This window comes from Pectinophora gossypiella, chromosome 6 (assembly GCF_024362695.1).
Source record: "Pectinophora gossypiella chromosome 6, ilPecGoss1.1, whole genome shotgun sequence".
In the NCBI taxonomy this organism is placed as follows: Eukaryota; Metazoa; Arthropoda; class Insecta; order Lepidoptera; family Gelechiidae; genus Pectinophora; species Pectinophora gossypiella.
Window position 1 is genome coordinate 5,480,768 of NC_065409.1, and position 27,922 is coordinate 5,508,689.

The window sequence follows — 27,922 nt, forward strand, 5'->3', positions numbered from 1 at the left end:
TGGCCAAGATCTGTGTTGTTTATTATTCGCGCCCAGACCAGCTTCGACGGCCTCCGTGATCCAGCGGTTAAGCGTTGGGCTCACGATCCGGAGGCCCCGGGAGGCGCCGGCGGGGACATATCACAAATATTACTTGTTCCGCCTTGGTTTGGCTAAGACATTGCAAGCTAATCGATCACCCGATTGTCCGAAAGTAAGATGATCCATGCTCCGGAAGGTACGTTAAGCCGTACATCCCGGTTACTACTTATTTAAGTACGTAGTTGTTACATGGATCAGGGGCCTCTGGCTCAATAATAACCCTGATACCAGGGTTGGTGAGGTTGGTAATCCACCTCATACCCCACACGATGAAAGAAGAAGACAAGCTTCAGGTAAATCCTACTGCGCATCATCATCATCATCACCAGCCCATTAACGTCCCCACTGCAGGGGCACGGGCCTTCCCTATGGATGCGCACCAAATACTATTATTCCATAAGTGAGATCGCACCGACTCAGCATCTGCCTTCTCTATAACCGCCAAAGACTTCGTAGTTGATTGAATTATAGACAAAGCTTTTAACAACTTTTTGGTTTTGTCATCGTACTCTTCCTTCGACGTTCTGTTCGTATGCGAAGACATTTTAGTGTAAGATATTTTATAATGCGGTTTACAACAAAATTAATGCAAATAAATCAAGAACAGTATTTTCTAATACAAAAATTCAACATCAACATGGCACGTTTATCTGACAATTATTCATTTATTTATTTTTTGTTTTGGTTTTCCCCGAAGGGCAAGGCAAAGGGCCCATACAGCCATGTCTTATAAATAATCGGTAATCTTATAATTAACCCTCCTACCTACCTTATCTTCCTACAAACCTACCTTCCCCCATTCTTTATGATGATTAATTAAAAACACATTTTTCAGGCCGATGAGTTTCCTCCAGGTTCATCTGCCTAATATCAATTCAATTCAATTTCTCCAGAATTCAGTAAAATAGATAAGTTCAGTGGTCCCTCATAGGTCCCACGCTCCCGGGGTTAAAAACAGAAGAAAGATAGTTGGATTTCCCCGCACCCGGTTGCCATAACCTTTGTATGTGCAATAAAGTTTATATTTGTTTTGCACACAATTGTACAATCGTTTGAAAAAAGAAGCTATGACATGTATTCGTGAAGATTGCACGTTTCTCTCGCCCCGTTCCACACAATTATGTCCCCACACGTGCTCGCCCACTTTTGACCTTTCTAGCTAATCTATATTCAGTCCTCAGTAAATTGAATTGTAACTCTACTTAAAGGATAAAAACTACTATAATCCATACTAATATTATATAAATGGGAAAGTGTATGTGGATGTCTGTTTGTTTGTCCATCTTCCACGGCCATAGAGCAACAAGGTCCATGTTGCTATATGTCCACGGCAAAACGGAGCGACGAATTGGTGGAGATATTGGAACGGATGGAGAGCGGCATAGGCTATTTTTTGTCTCTTTCTAACCCCCCACTTCGCTAAAATAGGGGGTAGAAGTTTGTATAGAGCATTCCACAATTTTCAAGGTAGAAAACTAATAATTATTTTCTTTCGGAAAGACGTCTTTGGTTGGTAAAGACTCTCGTTGAATATATTGATATGACAAGGCGGATTCTGCGTGCAATCGACTCGACTCTTGTTTCTCTGTCTATCTTGCAAAACATGCACTATGTAGTTAATAAATACACACATAATCGATATATCTCATATTTAGACACAGTATATTTATACATTGTTTTAAGTTTACGCGGTTATTATCATAATTAAAGCACATAATAACGGGTTCTTACCGTGTTTAAATGGGGATGAAAATATCGGGAGTCTCATATCCCCATTTAAACGCGGTAAGAACCCGTTATTATGTGCTTTAACAGTATATTTAACCCAAATATACCGTGGTGTATCGTATATTCAAATTCAAGAATATCTTTATTCAGTAGGTAACATAGTTACACTTTGAATCGTCATCTTTTACATAACGAACGTTTCATCCGCCTAAAACTACTACAGATTCACACAACCTGTACAGCCGAAGGAAATAAGCTCCAAGATAAACCTCGGCACACACAGGGCCTTAGACTTTTTAAAAAAAACCATAACATATCGTTATACAATTTAGTGATTTGGCTGCCTGATATCAGTTCGCAGATAGTTAATTCCATGCATTCATATCTTCCAAATAATCAGTAACCTTATAATAAACCCTCCGACCTAACTTACCTTCCTACAAACCTACCTTCCCCCCTACCTTCTTTGCAAATTTTCTGTTTAATTACTGCCTTAAAATTATTCAAAGATAAATTCTCAATGTCAATGTAATGTTACAGTAAACATACATATACTATACGTAACTTATTGCAACAGCCAATTACAAATTCTGTTTGACTGTTGGAGCAATCTAGAATCTAGATTGTACGAGCTGCCTCCTTATCCCCAGAGATCAGAATGTTACGATGTGTAACTTAGGTATCCAATTCGACCTAGATAACCTACGTTAGTACCAAGATTTATGTATTGTAAGCCATAGACAAAGACTCGGCCAGTTTTTCTCAGAAATTCGAATTAGTATCACGTATTTAACTTTAGTAGTCAGGTACATAACGATCAATTTTATAAGTCTACGAAGATTGTTCTACAAAACCATCTTAGGTATCTTATTATTTTTTAAGCAGTCAAATGCTTAAAATAAGCATTTTGTTTTCAATTGTTTTGTATTCGACGACCTTTGCCGAACACATTGTGCCTCGGAGGGCACGTAAAATAGTCGGTCCCGGCTATTGACATATTCCAATAGTCGTTAAGCCAAGTCAGTCTACCGGTGGTTTGAAAATCTTGGCAAATGGGATGGATTTTAGGCCAATCATATCCCAACCCCCAATGGAGCAGCGCGGTGGAATATACTCGATACGGGGGTGCCTCATCGGGGATGCTTGATTGAGGGGAAGTACGTATATATCAGCCTCCGTGGTCTAGTGGTTAGAGCGTTACGCTCACGATCTGGAGGTCCGGGTTCGATTCCCGATGGGGACATTGTCTAAATCACTGTGTGAGACTGTCCTTTGTTTGGTAAGGACTTTTCAGGCTTGAGTCACCTGATTGTCCGAAAAAGTAAGATGATTCCGTGCTTCGGAAGGCACGTTAAGCCGTTGGTCCCGGCTATTGGCCGTAATAAATAAATAAAAAATCTTTATTCCAGACAGTGCCCATATCAATTACAATAGCGATCAAATTAAGTTACAATGAATTAAATTAAATATGGTAGTAATACAATTAATTATTTTTCAATTTAATCTAATACACTGATCACATACACACAAACACAGTCACACACGCACCGCATACACATGCCATCACCGGCCCCCTACACAATGCAAGCGCCGCCACTCGGCGTGGATGGGGCTCGCGAGCCATCGGCGCGCGGCGCACACGACGGTGTTGGTGGACGCGAAGACCCTTGCCTCGGCGCCGGCGGCCGTCCGCCGCAGCAACGCCGCCCAGGCCGGCACCCTCCCGGCGGCGAACATCTCGGAGGCGCTGCACCAGCGCGGTAGGCGGTGCAGCGCGCGCCACGCGTTATTATACTGAACGCGGATTTCGTGATACGCTCGCTTGGTATAATTGTACCATAGCTCCGCGGTATATAGGTTGGTGCAGTAGGCGGCAAAGAGCACCCGTTTGACAGGTTTACTACATCGCTGGAAGCGGCGACCGAGCATGTTCCCCTTCACACTAAGCGCCCTCCGCTGTCTTTCCATGTCTTTCACGTCGCATAGATCGGATGTCATTATATGTCCCAGGTATTTGACTTCTTCGACTCTCTGTAGTGTCTGGCCATTCAGGTACAGTGGAGGCATACGGGACGGTGTATTTTTTGATTTGAATAACATACAAACCGATTTCTCAGTATTGTAATGCATATTGTGCGTGGCAGCATACATCTCACATATATGCAGCAGGCGACGCATTGCCTCAATGGACGGTGCCAGCAGGACCATGTCGTCGGCGTAGCTAATGTGATTCAGACATTTACCATTCATGTGGCAGCCAACCCCTGACTGTTCCAGTAGTTCACTTAATTTATCCATGTACAGGTTGAAGTACTGCGGCGAGCTGGATCCGCCCTGCCTCACTCCACAGTGTAGTCTTTCCGATTTAGAATATACTCCGTTCCATCGCACCTCGTTGCTTTGCTGTTGGTGCCAGCGCTCGAGCACTTTAACAAAGGGTTCCGGCATGCCGCGCTCACGTAGTTTGACCCATAGCAGTGGATGAGAGACGCGATCAAATGCTTTGCTGAGGTCGAGGTAGCAAGCAATAACTGAGGTTCCGTTGGCTTTGTAGTAGCTAACCACTTGTTTAACCACATATATGGCTGTAGAGGTTGAAACTTCGTTCTTGAAGCCCATCTGATAATCGCAGCTTTTTATGTGCTTCTCAGTAACGGCATGTATACTTTTTTCCAGTAGTCTCGCGATGATCGGGGCCAATGCAATCGGTCGGTAATTAGAGGATGATGTAGTGTTTTTAAGCCTATTCTTACAGATTGGCACTATCACAGTCTTAGTGAGCGGTGTTGGTATATATGTGTGGTTTATCATAGCTGCGAAAAGGCGTGCCATAATTTCACATATAGGCTTGCCAAGGTATTGCACGTGCTCGATTGATAGCCCGTCGTGGCCAGGTGACTTGAAAAACACCTCCACCAACCCGCACTGGAGCAGCGTGGTGGAGTATGCTCCATACCCCCTCCGGTTGATTGAGGGGAGGCCTGTGCCCAGCAGTGGGACGTATATAGGCAGTTTATGTATGTTATGTTATGTAGAGATGTACAGTCATGAGCAACATCATGTACACACTTTAGAACCTTGCGTTAACATATTTGAAATTTAGGCCGGGTTTCCACTGACGCGGAGATGGGCGGAGAAGAGCGGAGTTGTGCGGATTTGACCAATCACAGCCTTCGAGACAGCGCAAAACGAAGACGCTCTGTCACTCTCTCACTCACGGTGATTGGTTGATTCCTTCACATCTCCGCACAGCTCCGCGAAACGCAGCATAAGTGAGACTTACTGTTCAATATGTCAAAGAAGTTAATATGACATGGTGCTAAAGTATATATTAAATACTGTTGACCGTACATTGCATACACAACACACATATACATATTTATGCATACACACATACACTACACTACAACTACTTTATTATTGTAAGTTATTTCATGTGTAGGTAGTAATTTAGACTCAATATCCCATTACAGGTTGTTGATAGATAAAATATTACAAGATAGAAAATATAGATGAAGCAAGCATTTCATTTGCACGTCCGGCCCTATAATCAGTCGCTGGCTCCTAACTAGCTTACGTACTAATTACTGTAGTAAATGAACGGTTATTCTGTGAACTACCGGCGTCCTGCCATCGCCAGCCTTTATATACTTTGTCAGAGTGTAAATAACTATCTTGGCGTAATAATTAGTGAGAGTAGCTCTCAAGGTAGCTACCGCTATATGATTCTTTCAAAGCAAAATACAGCTTTATCCTCGTGGCTTCATACAAAAGGCGCATTGCCGTGGTTGTAGGTATCTTTTTTATGTCAAAAATCTTGTCTCTATATCAACAGCGTCGACCGCAACGTAACCATACGTCAACGCTCTATAGAGAATCACACTCCTGGCATAGAATAAAGAATAATATTATGTGTAGAACAGACACTCCGCCCCGCGCCAATTCGTATCAGGCGCCGACTTTGATTTACCTCACCCCTTCTCGGTCTCACTTTAGTGATAATGGCCACGGATTGTCTGTCTCCCTCGCACTTATGTTAGGAATTTTTGTACGGAGTGTCCGAGCTGTGCCCCTGGTAAATATAAAGATGTGACTTTTGGTACATTTACTTTGGACAGCTTTAAATAATTGGCTGGACAATTGAGATAGTTATAAATATTAGACTGAAATTAATAAAAATATACTTAAATTATTTTTATCAAAACTATAAAAGCAATTTCGAACTAATAAAATACTTATAACCCTACTAAAGCATTCAGTATAATTAGCCGTTGGATTTAACAGATTGTAACAATCCATTGTTACATAACATAATGAATGAATAATCCTATTAATGGAAAATTTTACACATGTGACATTATTGTTAATTTATTAATGAAATAGTTATTATTAAATTAAATTATTACTTCCGTAAGTCTGTAACTAAAGGTCAAAAGTAAATACGACCAATATAATTAATGATTTACATTCAGAAGTTCACTGTAATAGAGTTGCTACTTGTTTATAATTAAGCCTATTATAAATTCTATTACGGCCTAGAAGATTAATTTCCTCTGAATTTGGGTATGTGATTATTATGACTGTCGGAAAATTTACATAAATATGGAGGTCTCTACCTGTTCATGACAATACGTATTATTGGCACAACCTATATACATATATATGTGCATACACATATACACATGTATAGTAATAGTATCAAATTGCATAGAAGAAATTGCTCTATACAATAACGCTAACGCTAAACGCCACCAATGATCATGTATTTTCTTTAACACCTTTCCTTTCTTTTGGCGAAATCATTACATAGTATAAAACGAAGTCGCTTTTTCAGTCCCTATGTACGCTTAAATCTTTAAAACTACGCAACGGATTTTGATGCGGTTGTTAAATAGTTAGAGTGATTCAAGAGGAAGGTTCATATATGTATAATCTATTAAATAGTGGAGAAATACTGTTATTTTGAGGTTTTTAATGTGATGTCGTAAATAATTTCATTTTTTCCTCAGAATTGCAGCCGAGCGAAGCCGCGGCGGGTCGCTAGTAAAGTATATTTTATTTTATTCTTGAAGAGAACGACTTTGAAAATAATAACTATAGGGAATCTAACAAACTATTCGTAGAGTACGAGTAAGTATGCTTTATTCTCCTTCAAGTCTATGAGTCTTGTTTACCCTGGGGTAGTTAGCAACTAACGATTCAAGACATGGAAAATGAACACTACGTCTGACAAACAGACACAATATCTAGATTACATACAAATTGATGTCATCGTAATGAATACACTAGACTTGTCCTAAATAGCAGAAGCTCATGCGACATACGATGTCAATGACCTCAAGTTTAAGCCCAAATATCTCCGTAAATGTCTGTAGTACGGCCAACTGTAACCGGGATTTCTTAAATAAAAGAATATATGAGCAAAATCTCACTTTTACAACCTTTTCTGCCTACGTAGGCTGAGGAATTTGGCCGGATAAGGTAGTAACTGAGAATTGTCGGGTCCTTACACTTCTTTATAAGATTAGTTTCGGAAAATTCTGCGAAAATGTCTAAGGAAATTACTCGTACCTACCTTTCTCGTACGTCTGCGAAAAGACCTACCTACCTCATGTATTTTACATAACATAGTAGGCTGCGCGTATGGTTCCGCCTATCCCGATATTCTAAGTACTAGTTTATGTACGTAATTAGGTATGTATAGGTACTATGAAACAAGCTTAGATGTTTAAAGTTTACACTGTAGGTTTAAGTTAGCTCAATCCGGCAACAAGTGCTTTCAACTCCTGATGTACCTCGTGCAAAGATCGTCGGATTGGGGTCAGAGCCAAACAAAACCCATAACAGTCAATACGGCCAATTTATGGTGCCACCATAACTTTGGTAGCATCCGCGATATCCGTCTGATTTACGGCACGCATTAGGCGTATATCCGAACGCGGATTATTGCTATTCAGTTCAGATATCTCGAAAATATACAGGGTTTGAGAAGCATTTTCTTTAGATAGCTCGTTCGAAAATCGTTACTTTTGTGTCGTTGGTTTTATTGAATGTAAAATCGAGGGACAATATAGCGATTTACATTTGAGTGAAGATGTTTGGGCGTGGTAGAATGCTGTTAGAAGTTCTGAGAGTCTAAGTGTGAAGACAGGTGTATGTATTTGTGTACCGTTACGTATCATGAAAACATATTGGATAGTTCGTATTTTTGGAGTCGCTAATAAGAATGTGTGAAAACTATACAACTAAAATGACCTTTTTTATCATCTGTCTCATCTGTAGCTTTAATTTTCCCTTGTATTTAGATTGGATGTCATTACTCACCTGAATAACGCCATTCGAAAAGCAATCTAAAACTCGAATTCATTTAACGATGAAACGAATTTCTGTGAGTTCATATACTTCAGTTTTGCCTAAACAATTCCCTGGCTAAGCTTAAACGTTCAGATTTATAGTCGCTTAATATTTCTAAGCTTCTTTTCCCGTGAGCGACTTAGAAATGAACCTACGCATTTCAAATATTTAACAACGAACGAAACTGAAAGCGCGTCGAGTTCGGAATAGAAATGAAGTGTTCAAAGAAAACATTTAATGGCTTGTATAATGTAACAGACGCCGTATTAAATAATGAAATATTTTTCGCTTGTTTCTGTGATGTTGGGAAGTTGAGCTTGTTCGAAATACGTGGGTTTATCTGTTCGTGTACACAAGGAAACTAAATCGTGCGGAAAATATATATACTGAAAGGTTTACTAGGAATCGCTCACGTTTGTGGATTTGGACGTTTGTAGCGTTTTAATAATATCAGTATCACGGCACTGTACACACGTCAATATTATTACCTTCATCCCTACCATGATCACTGCTCAAAATTGCGTCTTCATTCCAAGCTATTTGATACTTTATTCATCATCTTATCATCAATAAGCCCGCATCATCCTACCGCTGGGTATAGGCCTCCTCCATTTTGCACCACTCTCTCCACAACTTTCCATTTCCTGCGCTAACCTCATCCACAACTTTCCATTGCAACGATGTCATCTGACTACCTGGCCGCTGGTCTAACAACTGACCTTTACTGATATTTTATCAAACCCCTCGAAATTTTTAAATTGAATTAATCATAAACAACATACTGGTAAGTATATTAATGTTCCACTGATGAGTACACCACAGTTTACTCTCATCAATCGGGAAGAACGCGGATAATATTCCACCATTGTTGCTTCTTCTTCTATCGTGTGGGTTGAGGTGGAGTACCAACCTCATCAACTCTGGTGTCAGGGTCACTATTGAGCCGTCAAAGGCCCCCGACATAGCTCATGTACCGACTACATGTAAGATACGATGTAAGTACATCAGTAAGTAGTAACCGGGATCAACGGCTTAACGTGCCTTCCGACGCATGGATCTTCTTGCTTTCGGACAATCAGGTGATCAGCCTGTAATGTCCACCACCATTGTTGCTGATCCCTTGCAATTCAAACCCGAGTCAATTCGGATAAGTTCGTTACCTAAATTAACCTGGCAGAGAGTTGCATCAGACCTCTGGATTGGTGCACAGAGGCCTCTAGAGTCGGCAGATTACTATTACATAGAAAATACATATGTACTGCAATACTCGCTTTTCTCTGAAGATATCGTAGTTCTCGGAATTAACAACATTATAATAAACAACAAAACAATACCCAGGTAACAGAGCGCAGTTTTCATACATTTGTGATTCGCCCAGACGAGCGCCTTCAGATAAATACAAACGCTATGATTTTTTAATTCACCCAGCTGCTCTCGAAACCTCTGGAGAGCAAAAACCAGTGCCGAATTAAGTGTTTTGAATGCGCATGAAATGAAATGTTTTACTTCTTTTGAAAATGAAATGTATGAAAACTGTCACCTGAGCATTGTTTTGTTGTTAATTCGGAGAACTACGGTCCTTAAGACCAGACCTATGGTCCTTAAGACCAATAACGCCCACCAATATGTGTGGTGGTTTTGTTTGAAGGAAGCGTTTACTGAGTCGGCTTGGGACCTAACGAGTCTCAGGAGCTAAAAATGCCACATCGAAACAATTCATCTATACGTATAAAAGCAATATTATTGACTTTGCACACTTACTTTTATATGCGCAAATGCAATATTGCTTTTTAGATAAATTGTCTCAATGTGGCCGTTATAACGGGTTGAGAGGTTGAGAGGTGGTTTACCAACCTCATCAACCCTGGTGTCAGGGTTATTATTGACCCGCCAAAGATCCCTGACATGGCTCATGTAACGACTACTTGCTTACATCAGTAGGGGAGGGGCTTACCCTCCCCCTCCCCCCCCCCCTACTTGCCCCTTCCCCCTTTAACCCCCTTGGACTTGATGCTTTAATAATAAAAAAATATATATTTAGGATAAGATTATCTCACATTAGTTCTGCCTGCTAAACTAGGGCTGCCTCTGCCAGTAACAAGTTTCCTAAGCAATTAGTTATTTTGTTTATAAGTAAATTCGTTACTGGCGCAGGCTTTGAGTTGGTTCAGGTAGAACAATATTGAACCTAACTTGGCCTAAACAAACATCGCTAAGAACACGTCTGACCCTGTCAAGTTTGCTAATAAAGATAAATTGCTTGGATAAACAAGCCAAGATTTTGCTCTTGAAACCTAAGTCGGTCTTGCCTTGTCAGCGATTATCAAAGTAGTTACTTGAGTAATTTTAAGTTGTTGTTGTACTGCCCTTATAGGGTTCCTATTTGTACTTTCCTCTATTTTAATGCAATAATAAATATCTTATCTTATCTTAAAATATGAGTAGGTAGGTATTTAATATTAAACAGAACGTCTAGTTCAGTACAATTAGTTATATTTCAATATACTTAGCATAATATGTATCAGTATCAGTTGAGTTTAGGGCAGATTCTGTTCAAAAATATGTATAAAGAAATAGTGTAGATAATAAAATAAAAATATAAAATATATTTTCTATTTAGTTATAAATACATTCGATAGGTATGTAAGTACATTACTTGTTCCATGTTTCAGAATTCAGTCAAATAAAGATTAAGATTCTCTACATCACCACTTTAATTTCCATAATTCCTTTATTTGTGTAAAAAACTTTATTTACGTAGATACGTCTTTTTCTAGTAGCATGTCTTTTTGAGCTGTGGTAGCTCAGTTGGTAGAACGCTTGCCTCTCACTGTAAGTTCGCCGTTCGAATCCAGCACAGACCTAAACCGAATCCGAATTTTGTTTTTGAATTCATGTTTGGATCATAAATGATTATCACGTGCTCAACGGTTCAAAACATCTACAAACAACCTAACCTAACCTGTATTGGGTTGGTTTTCCCTTCGTGGGTTGGAAGGTCAGACAGGCAGTCCCTTCTTTAAAAAACCAGACCTGTCAAATCTTTAGGTTAGGTACGCAGACCATGTGAAAAACGGAATAACGCTAGGATGACGTACCTAGGTCTTTTTCTGTCTTTCTTCTCTCTACGTCTCCGCACCTATATTATGTATAAGTACATTACCCTAATGATGTAAGTCTGCTCCTAACGGATAATCGATACAGGCGATACCTACGTACCTAATAATATTAGGCCAAATTGATCTTAGGTTTCAGCTAATAGCTTAATGAGCGGCTGGTAGCAAGTTATTAGGTGTATTTGATTTGAGAATTGCCGAATTAGGTAAGTACATGTGTACGGTCACGAGCATTAATATGTATACACTTTGGTACCATGTCACATTAACTTTTTTGACAAATGGAACTCTAAGTCTCACTAAATGTCAAATATTTTAGTGCGACAGAGTCCTTCTTCTTCTATCGTATGGGTTGTGAAATGATTACAGAGTCTTAAAGTGGGTACATTATATTGCTCATGACTGTACACTAAAAATACATTTACAAGACTAAAGACCATAAAACAAGATGTGATTATACGAGGACTGTCCAAGCATTGGTTTACGTCAAATTACTTTTTACCTTAACAAAGAAAACGGACCAATAAGTATGTGCACAAACTTTGGCGTTTTAGTAAGAAGAAAATACATTATATTTATTATTTTAAAACACGTTCTCTTGATATATATTCAAATTGAAAGCAATATATGTAAACAGAAATATTTACGTTAAGTAATCCTATTTAAACATTTTAAACTTTAGGTCTTACAATAATATGCCATAATATTCTTCGTAAGCGTGTTCGTATTCTTAAATTATTTTCGCTTAAAATTAAGCTTAAATTCACTTCAGCACGCAGCAAGCTAGTAAATAATTCTAAATTATCGCAATATATTTCTTAGATTAATAAATTAAACTTTATTTGGCGCTGTTATCTGAATTTCAGTTCGTTGAAGAGTTTGGTAATTTATGTAGATTGTTGGCACTCCTCTGAGGTGAGTGAGATGGAAAATAATTTTCTCTAATATCCTTCAAGGAAATGAGAAACCACGGGGTTGGAGATATACTTTATTAATCCCAGCTCAGTTCCATGATTTAGTATTTTTTCACGAAATAAATGTTCGATTTATTTTTGAAATTAGATCCTGATGATGTCACAGGGTACTTAATTAATTTGACGACGATGTCGTTGGAGAAGTAGTTAACTGTTTTCTTTTTACTTTTCAACAAATTATGGATAAGTATTTAGTACCTATATTCCCTTCGCATCTGTGGTAACACATACATACATACATACATAAACTCACGCCCGTAATCCCTAATGGGGTGGGCAGAGCCACAAGTAATCAAAGACAACTTGCAGCCACTGTTGATACGAAGTCCAAAGAAAACTGTGGTGGACTTCTGTGGTAACTTCCAATATATTCTGCTTTTTAATATTAATTAAACACCGTTTTGAAAGAAACCCTGGGTTTAATTTAGTTTAAATATAATTCACTTAGTAATTCAAAAATAAGTCGCAATATGGATAGCTTGCTTCCGTATTGATTTCCGCGCGCATTATACGTAGGTTAACCTTTTCTTGTGGATTCGTCATGTCTGTCTGTTCGTCCGTATGGTACAGCCACTTTTTTTATAAGATTGTTACTCAATGACAACTGTCAAAATGGAACTCTGTACAACTTGTGTTTCGGTTGCTATATATTAGGCACGTTTATCAAGGATGAAATACACAATTATTTTTTGAGGTTCATGCTTGGTCTGCGACGAAAACTTCTTCCAATGTCGTTGAAATCGACGAAACGATTGCGTAGCTTTAGTTTATGTAACACCACACTACCTATCCGCGATCGAGCAGCGTGGTGGAGTATGTACCATACCCTCTCCGGTTGATCGAGGGGAGGCCTGTGCCCGGCAGTGTGACTTATATAGGCTTTTTATGTCTATGTACATAAATACAATGATAATTATACATACATAAACTCACGCCAGTAATCCTTAATGGCCACAAATAATCGAAGACAACTTGCAACCACTATTGATACGATGTCCTAAGTTGGATATGATAAACCTTATGGTGATAAGGGATCAGCCGCCCATAACATAAGTCCATCATGTTAGAAAGAACACAATCCCTCTGACAAGCAGCTGAACGTGTTCTATGTTTTTTATTCGCTCCCAGAACAGCTTAAGAAGTAATATGTCTACATACATAGCTATATCTGTTTATCATCATATAAATTATAAATGGAAACTCAAACACCAAAACCGATTGTAGGTCCCTTGGGCGTCTTAAACTAAATTGTACAACAGTTGACCCAATTTCGCTAACAAACGCCGATTTAAACTTTGCACAGATAAGCACAATAACAAGCATAAATATTCATTTCAACAACTATGTCCCTAACAGCTTAGGAGTTAGGAATACTTAGACGTTGAGACAAAAGCCTTTCCGACGTCGAAAGTTAGAGAATTTACAGACCCTCTGAACATGTATTTAGGATGAAATTTCGTCGAGAGTAAAATTTGATTTGTGATTGTCCTACGGGCTTAATTTGACTAGCCTTCAAAAGTAATATTATTTATGTTTTGAATAAGAATAAGAATAAAATAAATTTATTGCCAGTAACAATTTACATTTGCTATAACAACTAGGTAATTATGAATATTACGAATACGGGCAAAAGGAAATGGCTCAGCTTGTGCTGTGATGGAGCCATGCTATGGTGTCATCCAGCGCTGGTTTTCAGTCATTTCTTCTTCCTGGGATATTGTGCGGAATTAATTATCAACGAGGGCTAGAGGACATTAAATAGAAATATACATCAGCTTTAGGTAAAAAAAAACAACAAAATCAAAAGACAATCAAATAATAATAATAATAAAAATATTTATTTGACCATAATAACAACAAACTTAGGACAATAGATTAAAAACATAAAAATAAAAACATAAGCTTCAAAACTTGAACCCTGCTCCTTAAACTAGGTTAGCCTGTATCTTAAGGAGCAGTGATCGGTGCATGCGAGATGACAGTACAGTACCAGTGTTATAACAGCTTGTTCGGATTTAAAATACATACTTAATATTAGTGTTCATATTTTGTTAGAGTGTATGTGTTTGTGTGTGTGAGTGTGAGTGTATGTGTTTGTGTGTGTGAGTGTGAGTGTGTGTGTTTGGGGTGTGTGGTGTGAGTGTGTATGGAAACATCAGGCAACAAACTTTATTAGGTCTTCCGTTTTTTCGTAGTCCATTTCCAATAGCCACTTTTGAATTTTAAACTTAAGCTCATACCGACAGCAGTTACTGATGTTTAAAATTTTATTAAGTTTTTTGTAAAGCAGTGAACTCAAGACGTAAAATTGGTGCTTGGAGAATACAGTCCTGTGTGTAACACCAGCGGGGTCATTTCTGCGCCTGTCGGGTCTGGATGGTATTGTATCTCAGTGCTTTCTTAAGATCGAATTCAGCACATAGAGCTGTCTGACGGTAAGTACCTTGCACTCCTTATGTAGTTGAGCAGTCGGAAAAAGACGAGAAGAAAGAATAAAATTTATAAGTAGACACTTGTGTGTGTGTATGTGTGTGTGTATGTGTACGCGTGTGTGTGTTTGTTTGGCTGTGTGTGTGTGTGTGTGTGTGTGTGTGTGTGTGTGTGTGTGTGTGTGTGTGTGCGTGCGCGTGTGTGAGCGTGTTTGTAGGTTTTGAGTCGACGTTGTATAGTGCGTTTGCTATTTTTGATCCGTAGGAGACTAAGATTATTTACCAACCGTTTATCTTCATCTTTTCGTCTATTTTATGCCATAACAACACGGATTTTATATACTCTGTGTGTATTAATAGAACAAAAAGGAAGCTGGCTCGACGATCAATCTTATCATAATCTTGACACGATTCTCCCGATCAGCGATAAATAAAAACCCGGCGTTCACTTTCATTCAATTCACTTAGAATCTCTAGCTACGTCAGCGGTTATAGTGCCGACTCGCGATAAAATGATGGGATAGTGAAGACTTTGTCGATATAACTGTTAGGTTGGAATTCATATCGCTTATAATACCTTGTCATAAAAAACATTCATGTCTTAAAAGTAGCTATGTTTGTTTCAGGATTGGGAGGAAAGAAAGCATGCATTCTATGCTTAAGCTGCTTTTCATCCCAAATATATAGTAAAATATCTGTTTTTATGAGATTATATCTACTATTAGCCGCGATAGCCCAATTAGAAACCCACATACCCGAGAAATGCGTTTTGGATTTATGTTACGTAACCTGCATTGGGTTGGTTTTCCCTTCGCGGGTTGAAAGTACAGTCAGTCGCTTGAGGCAGTCACTGAGGGTGGTTGAGGTTAGTCAACCACCTTACAACCCTACGTTGAATGAAGTTTCCCATGAAATTTGCGCTACTTAAGCTCGAGATTTAGATGGAAAGTCAGTACAAGTTGTTTGACGAGTTGAATTAAAAAAATACAATAGTTATACTTAGCTCGTTGTAGCGTGATTGATTTGACAGCTGTCAGAAGTATACATATTCTTGGCTTTTGCGCTATGCTGTATAGATAGAACAACACAGACCTCAAGTCTGTGGACTTTATGGTCGCTGATGTTTTTGGCGAATCTGAATTGCCCCTTTGGCTATTGTCAATGAGACACAAATTGTTTTAGCAAAATATTGTAGATAAGTACGTCAGTTTGTAAAATCAACCACGTAATGTCTGTCCTGCAATTCAAATATTGGACAGAGTAAAGTAACAAGCTTTCCTAACAAACCTTATTCGAGAAAAATCTCGACGGAACCTCAACATTTCATTCCAACATCGTCATCGAAACACCCGAAACAATTCATCACCGACATCCGTCCATCATTGTCGACGCTGCACTAGCCTTGTTCATCACACGATAACGGACAGTCGAACCCGAGATTAATTGTGACGTTACACAGAAGAAATGTTTGCTTTGTTAGTTTGTCTCTGGATGAGAGAGTTGTGGTTCTGACGATTTTATTTACGCTCAAAGAATATTCGTGCTAAGTTTCAATAGGCTAGTTTCTAACTAGTCAAATCAGTTACTTTTTACTTAACGTCAAAACACGAAATGACTATGGAATTTGTATGAAAATCACACTGTGACGTCATAGAAAAACATAATAAAATGTCAGACTTATTATTTCGTTTTTCTTTATTAAAATTCATAAATAAGTTAAATAGATAAAAGAAAATGTTTTTCGTTAGTTTCAAATGTCTCTTTATTTAGTATAATCAGAATTTCATAATTTATCGTGTACTATTTATTACACGACCCAATTATCAAACTAAGTTAGGATCCTTTGTCACAGATTAGGTAAGTAATAGTTTCTGTGTCCTTAGAGGCTCATTTATCCCGAATGACGTTTACGAGATTTCGTCTATCGAATTTAGAAGTGGCAATATAAAAACTTATTATTGTTGTCTATGCGGGAAAATCCCGTGTTCGAGACCTGGGGGGTTAAAATGGCCATATCGAAGCAATTCATCTAAAAAAGCAATATTGCTATTTGACATTTGTTTGCATTGCGCACTTACTTTTATACCTATGCGCAAATGTCAAATTGCAATATTGCTTTCTTAAATGAATTGTTTCGATGTGGCCATTTTAACCCCCCTGAGGTTCGAGACATATTGCTATTGTTTTTTATTGAATTGTTGCCGTGTGGACGTAGCTTAGGTATACAGGGTTTTAGTGACACCGTAACGAATACTGAAGGGGATAATTCAGACAGACCATGATTCTGAGTCGATATCAAGTGAAATTCCCTGTCGGAAAAGTCATGACCATTTTAGTACTTTTTTAAATTATTTTCAGTTCTATACTTTTGCAACGGAAAATTCCACTTGATATCAATTCAGAATAATGGCCTGAATCATCCTTCAAAGTTTTCGTTACGATGTCACTCCTGTATGTTTAACATAGGTAGTTGTAAGAACACATTAAAAAGCATGGTGAGAGTTAGTAAAATGTAATTATATATATATATATATTGGAAATATATATATATATATATATATATAATATAATATATAATATAATAATGTAATATAATATATATCCTTCCAGCCAGCCGTATTCGGCCATGGCGACAAGTCTCCAATCAAGGAACGCCTAAGATGCGCTCTTATATGGCTGACGTAACCGATCTTGGCAGTGAATGTACGACCAAATTCACTGCACGTCAGCACACCTCCGATATAGTTATATGGCCGCAGATGGTCGGGCCTTCAGCTCGTCGCGTTTTGAATCAAGCTCAATGATTATGTAGATTATGAATTCCGATTTGATTTGATATAATTCAGGGTATAATTCGTCTCTGCTTACCCCAAAGGGAAACGGGCGTGATCTTATGTATGTGTACATCACAACTTGTCTTTTTGCATTATTTTTTTATGTGTCTGGCGTTGCCGGCTTGAATTACCTGATGATGAAAAAGTAAGATGATTTCGTGCTTAGGAACGCACGCTAAGCTGTTGGTCCCGGGCTACTAGCCCAAATACCTCCACCAACCCGCAGTGGAGCGGCGTGGTGGAGTATGCTCCATACCTCCTCCGGTTGAGGCCTGTGCCCAGCAATGGGACGTATATAGGATGTTTACGTTATGTTTATGCATGTTATGGTTGTCTGAGTAGAAGTGAAGCTTCACGTGTTACCTACATTATTGTTCTCCGCACATGGAAATAATAAAAATCAACGTCAATCACGAAATTAAATCGAGTTTCCCTTTAACATTCAAATTCAAATTCAAATTCATTTATTTCTAAAGTTTACAAAAACATTGTCTACAGGTAGGGTCCCAAGGCGACAATGCTTAAATATTCAATAGATTAACATTATAATAAAAATATGATTATGTCATGTTTTAATTATACAATGTCAACAATGTTTAAAATTCTAATAAAAATCCTAAAGTATATAAATTCTAATAAAATAATTCTGATCATCGTATTATTTATTATAAATAGTCATAACAAGGATATAAAATAAATTAAAAATCTTATCATGCAGTCAAGTGAACCAACATGGCCGCAGTGAACTCAAGTTGAAGAGCCCTCTAACTTTATCAGTAGACGTGGTATACCCTTCAAGGGCGATATTGATAATATTGGAAGAACTTACGTCAAAGATTACAGGTTCCTAGAAAATTTTGATAACTTTAACTTTGTATGTGAGTTTGTTATTTGTTCTTTGGCAAGTCATAGTGTTTCGAGTTGTGGTTTAATTAAGATGTAACTTTCAACAAATCATCCATGCTCTGTGGTACAGTCTTAAAACTCTAAACTAGACAAAAAATCAATATCGAACAATATAGAAAATCAATAAGTAAGTTCTATTTCTTCTGTCCACTCGACGGATTATACATTATGACTAATACAATAACCGTTTTGTAATGCCGCAGATAAAAAAAAATACAGAATTGTCATTGCAATCGTCGTCGTCATCGACGTCATCGTCCTGCTCACCCCGTCAGGGATTACGGGCGTGGGATTAGGAACTATGGAATATTAGTGTCATTTCCTCCAGCAACAACTAAAGAAACTGAGAAGGATAAACTTCGTAGCACAAAAGATACTAACTTAATTCCATCATAGCTTTTGGAGTTTACCCTCGGCTTCTTGCAGGTAATACAAATTAATTACTTAAATCCTTCTCGTCCCAAGACTTTACGAGCTTGTAAGTTTGTGATCTGCCCCATTACTGGCGATAAAATAATAAGATTTTTCTACATGCTTTTTTTGAAGATTTGGCGCAGATGGCATTATCTACTTGGTCGGTTTCTTTTACATTAACAGACCTCGAAACTGTAGGGCCTTAGCGAGTAGTTTGTAGCTGTGTCAACATTCAGGTAAATGCCTCATACACATTTCGCACAGAATAGTTTGAAAAAATGATTTTTTTCCGTGGGTATCCTATGAAACATGGATTGATATCAACATTGCCCAGAACAACACACCCCAATTGGTGCTGCGACCAGTCACCGTACCAGGCCAGACAGAGCCGACCAGGGGCTAGAAAGGCCACGTTGAAGCAATTCATCTAAGAAAGCAATATTGCTATTTTAAATTTCTTGTTGCACTTACTTATATATGCGTAAATGTCAAATTGCAGTAGTTTTTAGATGAATTGTTTCAATGATGTTTCGCTTCTGTGCTGTTCTGGGAGCAAATAAAAAAAATGGAAAACGTTCAGCTGCTTGTCTTCCCGGGCATGTCGTAAAAACCGACAGAGGGATTGTGTCCTCTAACATGATGGACTAATGTTATGGGCGATAGGCTGATCCCTTATCACCATAAGGTTTATCATATCCAGGTTACGACATCGTATCAACAGAGGCTGCAAGTTATCTTTGATTACTTGTGGCTCTGTCCACCCCATTAGGCATTACGGGCGTGAGTTTATGTATGTATGTGTCTCAATGTAGCCTTTTTAAACCCCTAGAAATCTGACGTTATCTGCTGTTAGTCTAGTAGCGTCTGATTTCTGGCCGGTTCGTTTTCCGCTATCAGTCAGACGAATTCCTTACACTATTTTAGTTCCTCTAGTTTTCACTAAACTGGAGAAATCTCCAGTGAGTTTGGCTTGCAAGGTTTGAACTTAATCCACTTTGTGTCCATAAATTCATGAACACGGCCAGGATCCACATAATAAGGTTGTGATGAGTGTCTTTGTTTGGCAGCCCCTGAAGAGAGATGATTTGCTTACTCTCCTTAACGCTGGAAGCAGATCAAAATTCTTCCCCAACGTACGCGCTGTCAGAATTTTCAATATTTTAAAGGAATTATAATCACTATCCCAGAACAGAAAAGGTCAATTTTTAATTTGCTCATTTCAAAAAATGAGATGCCCGTAATAGGGAATGTTGTGACAGCGTTGAAGAACTTTGGATATTTTTCAGATTTATGCAGATTTTTTCAATCTAAAAAAATCCCCTAAATTGTTTATGTTTCGTACTTAACATCTAATCTGCCGAGATACCATACACCCTATTAAATTTATTTTACATTGTGTCTGGTTGAGATCTGCGTTCCGGCAGACGAGAGGTTAATCATTTACCTTTTTTACATTTTAATGTAAATAGTGATGAACATCGGTTCTTACACATCGGGTAGGAGAACCGATGGCCGCTGGGGCGGAAGGGTTCTGGAATGGCGACCACGTGTCGGACGACGCTCAGTGGGTAGGCCCGCTACAAGGTGGACCGACGATCTGGTGAAGGTCGCGGGAAGCCGCTGGATGCGGGCAGCGCAGGACCGATCGTCGTGGAGATCCTTGGGGGAGGCCTATGCCTAGCAGTGGGCGTCCTACGGCTGATGATGATGAGTGATGAACAAAAGCAATCTTCATTTCTTTTCTTTTCTTCATTTTGAATGTCACGTAACAGCAACTCTACAGCAAAGCGTCTAATTTGAAGGATGTTTGATGACACTGAATACAATTTCCAAAGTTATAACACAAATTATTAATAAAATATTACGTATTCTAGTCATTCTCACCCACAAATCGTCCAACCATTTGGCTTACCCAGGCACTTCCTATATAGGTCACAAAGACAAAGATATCACTTATGTGCCAATATCCAAACGCCTATTCGACCCGCATAATCCCTTTCAAATTTATTAGCAGACCTCTAATATTGGTTGAGAATTAATGCAGCCCTGGTTTCCGGGCAGTGATGAATTATTAAATATTCTATTATTAAGGCTTAATGATAATGTGGGTTGATCGGGTGTGGGACTAAAGGAAACTTGAATTGTTTAGACAATTCAATATAATGTGAACAGATAAGTAAGTTTTGTCCTAAAGTAAGTATTTACTTTCGGTTCGGTGGTAGTCTAATTTGTGGATAGTCTGCATGTGCTAGTAGAGGGCGTAAAGGCGGTGCACCAAATTATACATTATAAATTATAATATATAATTTTATTCGCGCTAGTGGCTAAATAATATACAATATTTAGTTTTTTCTGCCATTGTGTGATTTTGATTGTTTTGAGACGCAGCAAAGAGCCTTACTACTCACAATATAGTTTCAATCCAGAAAAAAAATTGCGGTCTCAATTTTTACCCTGATTGAAATTGAAAGAATTCGATGTCTTTCTTGTTAAAGAAAATCACATCGGATTGTGATTTTTCAAAATGGCGCCGCAGTGGTTAAACGTTGGGCTCACGATCCGGAGGTCCCGGGTTCGATTCCCGGTGGGAACATACCATGAAAATGACTTTGTGATCCCTTGTTTGGTTAAGACATTACAGGCTGATCACCTAATTGTCCGAAAGTAAGATGATTAAGCCGTTGGTCCGGGTTACTACTTACAGATGTAAGTAAGTAGTCATGAAGCCATGTCAGGGACCTTTGGCGGCTCAATAGTAACCCTGACACTAAGATTGATGAGATTGGTACTCCACCTCACAACCCACATGTCATGATAGAAGAAGAAAATGGCGCTTATGTGGCTTTTACTATAAAGCGACTATGTTCCCTTGAAGAAGAAGCAGCATATTCAAGGACAAAACGCAAAAAAATGGAATATAAACAACAGTACTGAATGGGCGATATAAGGATTCCGCATAACGTAACTCCAAATAAAGCGTTCAATATGAGACGCCTAAAATACGTCTTTTATGTTAGATATAAAGTAAATAATCCCTTAGACAAATTCTACGCCATGGCCTGGATAATAAACTAGTATAGTGACTAGGTTTTATTAATGTTTCGGACTATGAGTAGATCTAATATACCTACTCATTGTAATAATTTTATTTGTGATCTGTGAATCAGTACTTTATATCTCCTTTTACTTCCTTCGACTTTATTTGATTGTAAATCAAAGATTGTCTAAAAATATATATCTCTTCATTACAATGTGCTATTTCCGTAGTAGTCAGATTACCCGGATTGGTTTAAGGCCCGATCTCCCTATCCATCCATAGGGAAGGCCCGTGCCCCAGCAGTGGGGACGTTAATGGGCTGATGATGATATATATATATTATATTATGTTATCATCATCAATTTAAGAGCCAACGCTCTTGTCGGTGTAGCATTTAAAATACTCTCGGTGCTACTTTTTTAGGGAAAAAATTGGGGCAGTGGTTTCCCTCTTGCCTTCCGCCCCATATATATCACGCCTATATCCCGTTGGAGTAGGCAGAGATCACGAGCCACAGACTACTCACACATCACTGTTGCTTCTTCCACTCTCATCAAAGTCATTATGTATGCTCGCCGGTTTCGAGTATTCTTTAAAACATCCTGCAGGACTAACATGCGCAATGTAGATAACAAAATTATCTCGATTGATTAAAAATAAAAGTCGATAATTTTGTTTTTCCACTAAAACGCGTGACAGGTGATTTTGTTCGTATTTTGACAGAACGATATGATTTATTTGGGTTGATATATTAACACCAATCGATAAAACGGCATAATTATATCGTCAGAAACGATAAAATGACCGTGACAGAGTTTTATCACGTTGCGCATGTCAGCCCTACTCGATATGATACCCAGATTACTTATCTACAACAAAAAAAGCTAAAACAACTAAAAAAATCATTGTTCAATCTTTTCCTTCCCCAGATATAGGTAATTTATATTCATCAGTTAAATGTATACATATTATTAACACAGTTAATTTGATTTGATTGTTTAGATTTAAACATATTATATTTTTATATTTTAATATTTTTGGGGCACAGCTGATAATCAGCGTCGTGGCACTCCCTCAATGTCGGAGTGTCACAACATCTTGCTGAACTGACGTCCTTTTTTAGAGATAAGGTTTACATTCATTATTTTGTTCACTACTCTATTCTGTGAACCTACCTACTTATTTCTAAAATAAATGATTTTCTTTCCTTCTTTCTTTCTTTCTATATAACATACCCAAACTATTCTTCATAGAATACTTATCACTATCAAGCCAAGAAACTCTTAACAAGTAAACTTGTTCCACCGTTGTTCTGAAGTCGGACCGTCAGAAACAAACGTAAGATAATGAGTTCAATTCGTAGGACGTCTCGTATCCACCAGGTACAAGTACCTACAACTTGTGATGCCTTGATAATTGAAGAAACGCTAAGATCTTAGACAAAAGCTGAAAGTACATCAGATCCGTATACACGATTCGGAAGAATCTGAATCGAATCTGCTTTCGGAATTAGGCATAATTCAAAGATAGCTAGACTGATAGACGATTCTTTTTTACTAAAACCCGGTGTACAGTCATAAGCAATATCATGTACCCACTTTAAAACCCTGTCGCACTATCATATTTGACATTTAATGAAACTTACGGTATAATTTGTCAAAAAAGTTAATGTGACATGGTTTCAAAGTGTATACATATTAGTACTCGTGACTGTAACACACATGTTGACATGATTTGTGGCTTAATACGTGACCCACCCTGACAGGTTATACAGGTGTTGTGTCTACCTCATCATCATCATCTCCCTAGTAATAAATGCGGCCGCGGAATGCCAAAAAAAAATCCTCTTGATATCAACTCAGAATCACGGTCTGAATCACCCATCAAAGTTTTCGTTACGATATCACTATCACCTAGTATAGGTAAGTTCTACATGATTCATATTAATATGTAGATTACCTAAGTTACCTCAGAAAACACATTTTTCTCGAACATGTAGATTTTATCCTCACGATGATTTTCTTTGCCGTAGCCCGCTCGTATAATTAGAAAGTTGGGAAAAGGAGAGGAAAGACTATTTACTTAATTTGAGGAAATCGAAAGCCAGCATTGATTTTACCGAAATTCTCACCATAATATACAGCTTCGTCTGTGTGGGTATACCCAAACTTCGGTGACGTCAAACCCATCTCTGAAAGCCATTATATTCTAAATGGAAATCCAAATGTTTGTTGCTAAATAGATAGTCCCCTGCTTCAATATCCTTTATGATTGGGTTACAATTAATAGCTTTGAACGAGTTATGTTTATGAAGTTTCGGAACAAAGGTAGTTTCTATCTCATTTCGATAACACAGCAAACAATTAATTTCTTGGTCTTTCAAGTAGTTTTTTTTCTAAATTTACTGATGTCAAATATAAACCACGCCACGGTACCAATAACCAGCTATAAATCCGCACATCTCCGCTCTTCTCCGCCCATCTCCGCGTCAGTGGAAACCCGGCCTAAGATGCGCTCTTATATGGCTGACGAAACCGATCTTAGCATTGAATGTACGGCTACATTCACTGCACGTCAGCACACCCATACCTATAGAGCAATACGGACCTCCGCGGACCGGAGTAGGTACCTAACTGGGAATTTCAGCTGTTTACATTTAGAGGTTTTATCAACTTTCTCTTGTGTAACGTGCGGGTTATCGCTGCGTTGCGCAACTTGTTTTACAGTACGAGCGATTCCATACTGGCTAATGGAAACACGAAATTTTAGTATGATTTGCTTCGTTAGCAGTACATAATACCTTAGTTATTGAAAACCACTTTCCTTCCTTGGTTATGTGAACGGCCATCTTTTCTTGAGTAAATATCGGTAATAATGACGAAATCTTAGATCTGTATGATCACTCATATACCTACTACACAGAAATAGACTCACAGTCGTAAAGGATTTTTTTCTAAATAAAACCGTACCAACCGTGTTGAAAACTCGTATAAGTAACTACTTATACGAGTAACTTATACGGGTAAAGTAACTACTTTAAGTTATGAAGATTGTTTAAATTCCTTCCCTTTAATTAGGATGTTATGGCTGTAAAAAAGAGTAATATCGGTTGTACAGAGTGTTGTCATTAACCATTCCGACTAAATTCCTTTTTTTTACAGAAATTGGTAGTATTTTTGTTTATATACGAGGTAAATGTGTATGATATATTATGCATTCTTCTCCGATCAAGTTTAATTTGGCGATCAACTATTTATTATACATACTATTATAATTAATACATAAGTATATAGATAAACTCACGCCTATTTCCCACCGGACTATGGAATTCCATTTGCTTCGATCCTGACACACTTCTCTTACTTCCTCCACATTCATCAATCGTTTCTACACGCACCCCGGTTCAGAGTAGATCGAACTTAACCTTTTCTAAGGACTCCAGTTCAGTAAAATAAAATAGCGAGTAAAATAGAAGACGAAGAAGGAGACGGCCTCCGTGGTCCAGTGTTGAGCATGGGGTTCGCGATCTGGAAGTCCCGAGTTCGAATCCCGTTGAGAGGGTGAGTGTATCAAATATTACGTGCATGCTCATAGAGGGACCATGTCAGAACTTTGAGGTTTTATGTGCATCAGGTCCTGACTTGGACAACGGAAGCTTCAAATAATTTTACCGGCAATTTCAAACAGAGAAATAAAGGCATTGAAGTCGATTGCTTCCGGTTCTTATTCCATGCACGCTCGTGTAAGAATCCTAACACGCCGTAAAAGGTTGTTGTTTTGATTACACGAGTTTGCAAAACATTTCCACGGCCTTCCCCGCGTAGTGGTTTGATAAGTTACATTACAATATCAAACAATGCTGTAATGGAAGGGTTTTCCATTTTCAAACGAGTGAGTTTATTGACTTATTTTCTAACGAGGAAAGTGTGAAAAAGTTATAAGAAAACGTTGCTTGATAACGTATATTATACGATTATATATTAGAGGTTCAAAGTGTAACCATGTTACCTAATGAATAAATAAATTGTTGATTTTGAGTTTATTAAAAAACAATTTTAGAAAAGAATTGCTTTTGAAAAACCTTTTAACCTGACAGCTCTAAAATTAATGTCGTTGTTCACTTAGGACAAGTGCAAGACAGAGATAGACATAGTTTTAGAAATATGAAACTAAATTATAATTATTTTTTGTGTCTGCAAGAATAAGGAAATATGTAGACGACATTAAAAAAATCAAATTATCGAATTCCGAAAAAAAAAATATTTTTTCTAGTTGTATGAGACGCGATAAAGAAGACAAAAAAAGAACGTTATAAAGAGCATAATAGACGGCCTTGTTGCAAAAGTAGCAATCTCTGCCAGGCGTCATCCTCTAAGGATATACTCGTAAACGACATATTACAGATCACGCAGTTCGCATCCAAATACCTTCCCGTACCTATGTATCAACAGTAGGTATCCAGAAACAAGCTTATACTTACTAGATTTTTTTTTTGGAAATGGTTTAACGGCTCTGGCCTAGTGGCCTTTTAAGCCTGTCATTGATTGAGCACATTACTTAGTTTTTATCGTTTGACGTTTTGTTAAAAAATTAGGCTAAGTAACGTTCACTTTACGCCAAGTTCTCACAACAAATCACACCATCACAGTTACATTTCGAATTCAGAGTTCAATATAAATTTGTACAGCGGCACACAGTATTTTATAGACAGTGTTACCTTGTTCTAAGGAAATTGTCCCGTGTCGGTGTTGCCAGTGAGTACCATAATCCTACTCCTGACGGCTTATTCCAACATTCCGTCTGAAATACTGCATCAGTATTACTTAGGACGTTATTAACATCTCAGTTTCAAGACCTATTTCAGTTAGTTGCATCTAAGTTATCTGTGCTTATTGGTTCCCATTAGAATCATCATCAGTTGGAGTAAATTTCGGTATGAAGGGCAATGGGCAGGTGGGTAGACTGCTAACTGTGTATATTTACGTTGTAAAACTATGGAGTAGTCGACTAAAAATATATGTACTTATATATTTTTACATTATACTTATAACTTATTATTACATTATACTTATTACCTATATAGGTACTTATATATTTTTAGGTTTTAAATTACTAAATACACAGTTAGTGTAGGGACACTTCACTTCTGGGCCCTATTTATTTCTTTTTTTGATGCTACTTATTGTAGGTTTCCCGCAAATGACGTTAACCACTTGGCCGGACAAATGGGGAGCGCTGAGGGCTCTCACCCGGTACGGTACTTCAGCACCGTCACGTTACGCTGCTCCACTGCGGGTGGTGGAGAAATAACCTGAGCCAATGAAAATTTATTATCTAAACTCATTCGACTAGGAAACGAACCCAGGACCTGCAGTATGGTGTCTTCCATACATCGTTATGCATTTTATCCCGTATTAAATATATAGGTACCTAAGTAGAGATTCAGTTAATATTTTTAATCAATGCAAACATAATTTTGCTCACCTGAATAACTGTTATAACCTGCATAACAGTTATTCAGGTGAGACTACAACATAGAACGGGAATCGAGGTAATTTAAAAAAACTAATTTTCGCCCGTCATTGCGTCCATAATGAATATTTGAGCTTTGTCCCTCCCAAGAGGGAAGCTCAGTGGAAATGAGTTAGAAATTAATACCCTCGCTCATTTGTTTTAATTGAGTCATGAATATTTATGTTAGTTACGCAAATCGGAGCGACATGTTGGTATAGCTAACTAGTTATTTGTGTAGTGTGTGCAGAGCTTAGTTAGATATTTGTTTATCGTACTGTTTGAGGAAATATCGTAACGTACTTATTTGCAATTTCCTACTTCCATATTAACTATTCACTTCCCGTTATATTTACACTTTAAATATTTACCAATTTGTAAGTGAGTAATCGTTACATGAGCCATGTCAGGAGCCTTTGGCGGCTCAATCATAACACTGACACCAGGGTTGATGAGGCTGGTATTCCACCTCACAACTCACACGATAAAAAGAAGATTTATCAATTGTTTTATAACTATACGTGGAAAGTATTTTTTA

The 27,922-nt window shown here is 38.0% G+C and overlaps 1 protein-coding gene across 1 annotated transcript in view; it reads left to right on the forward strand.

The window, feature by feature from the left end:
- Positions 1-27,922, forward strand: part of LOC126367488 (uncharacterized) — a 476,961-nt gene that overhangs the window by 435,294 nt on the left and 13,745 nt on the right. The window lies entirely within an intron of this gene.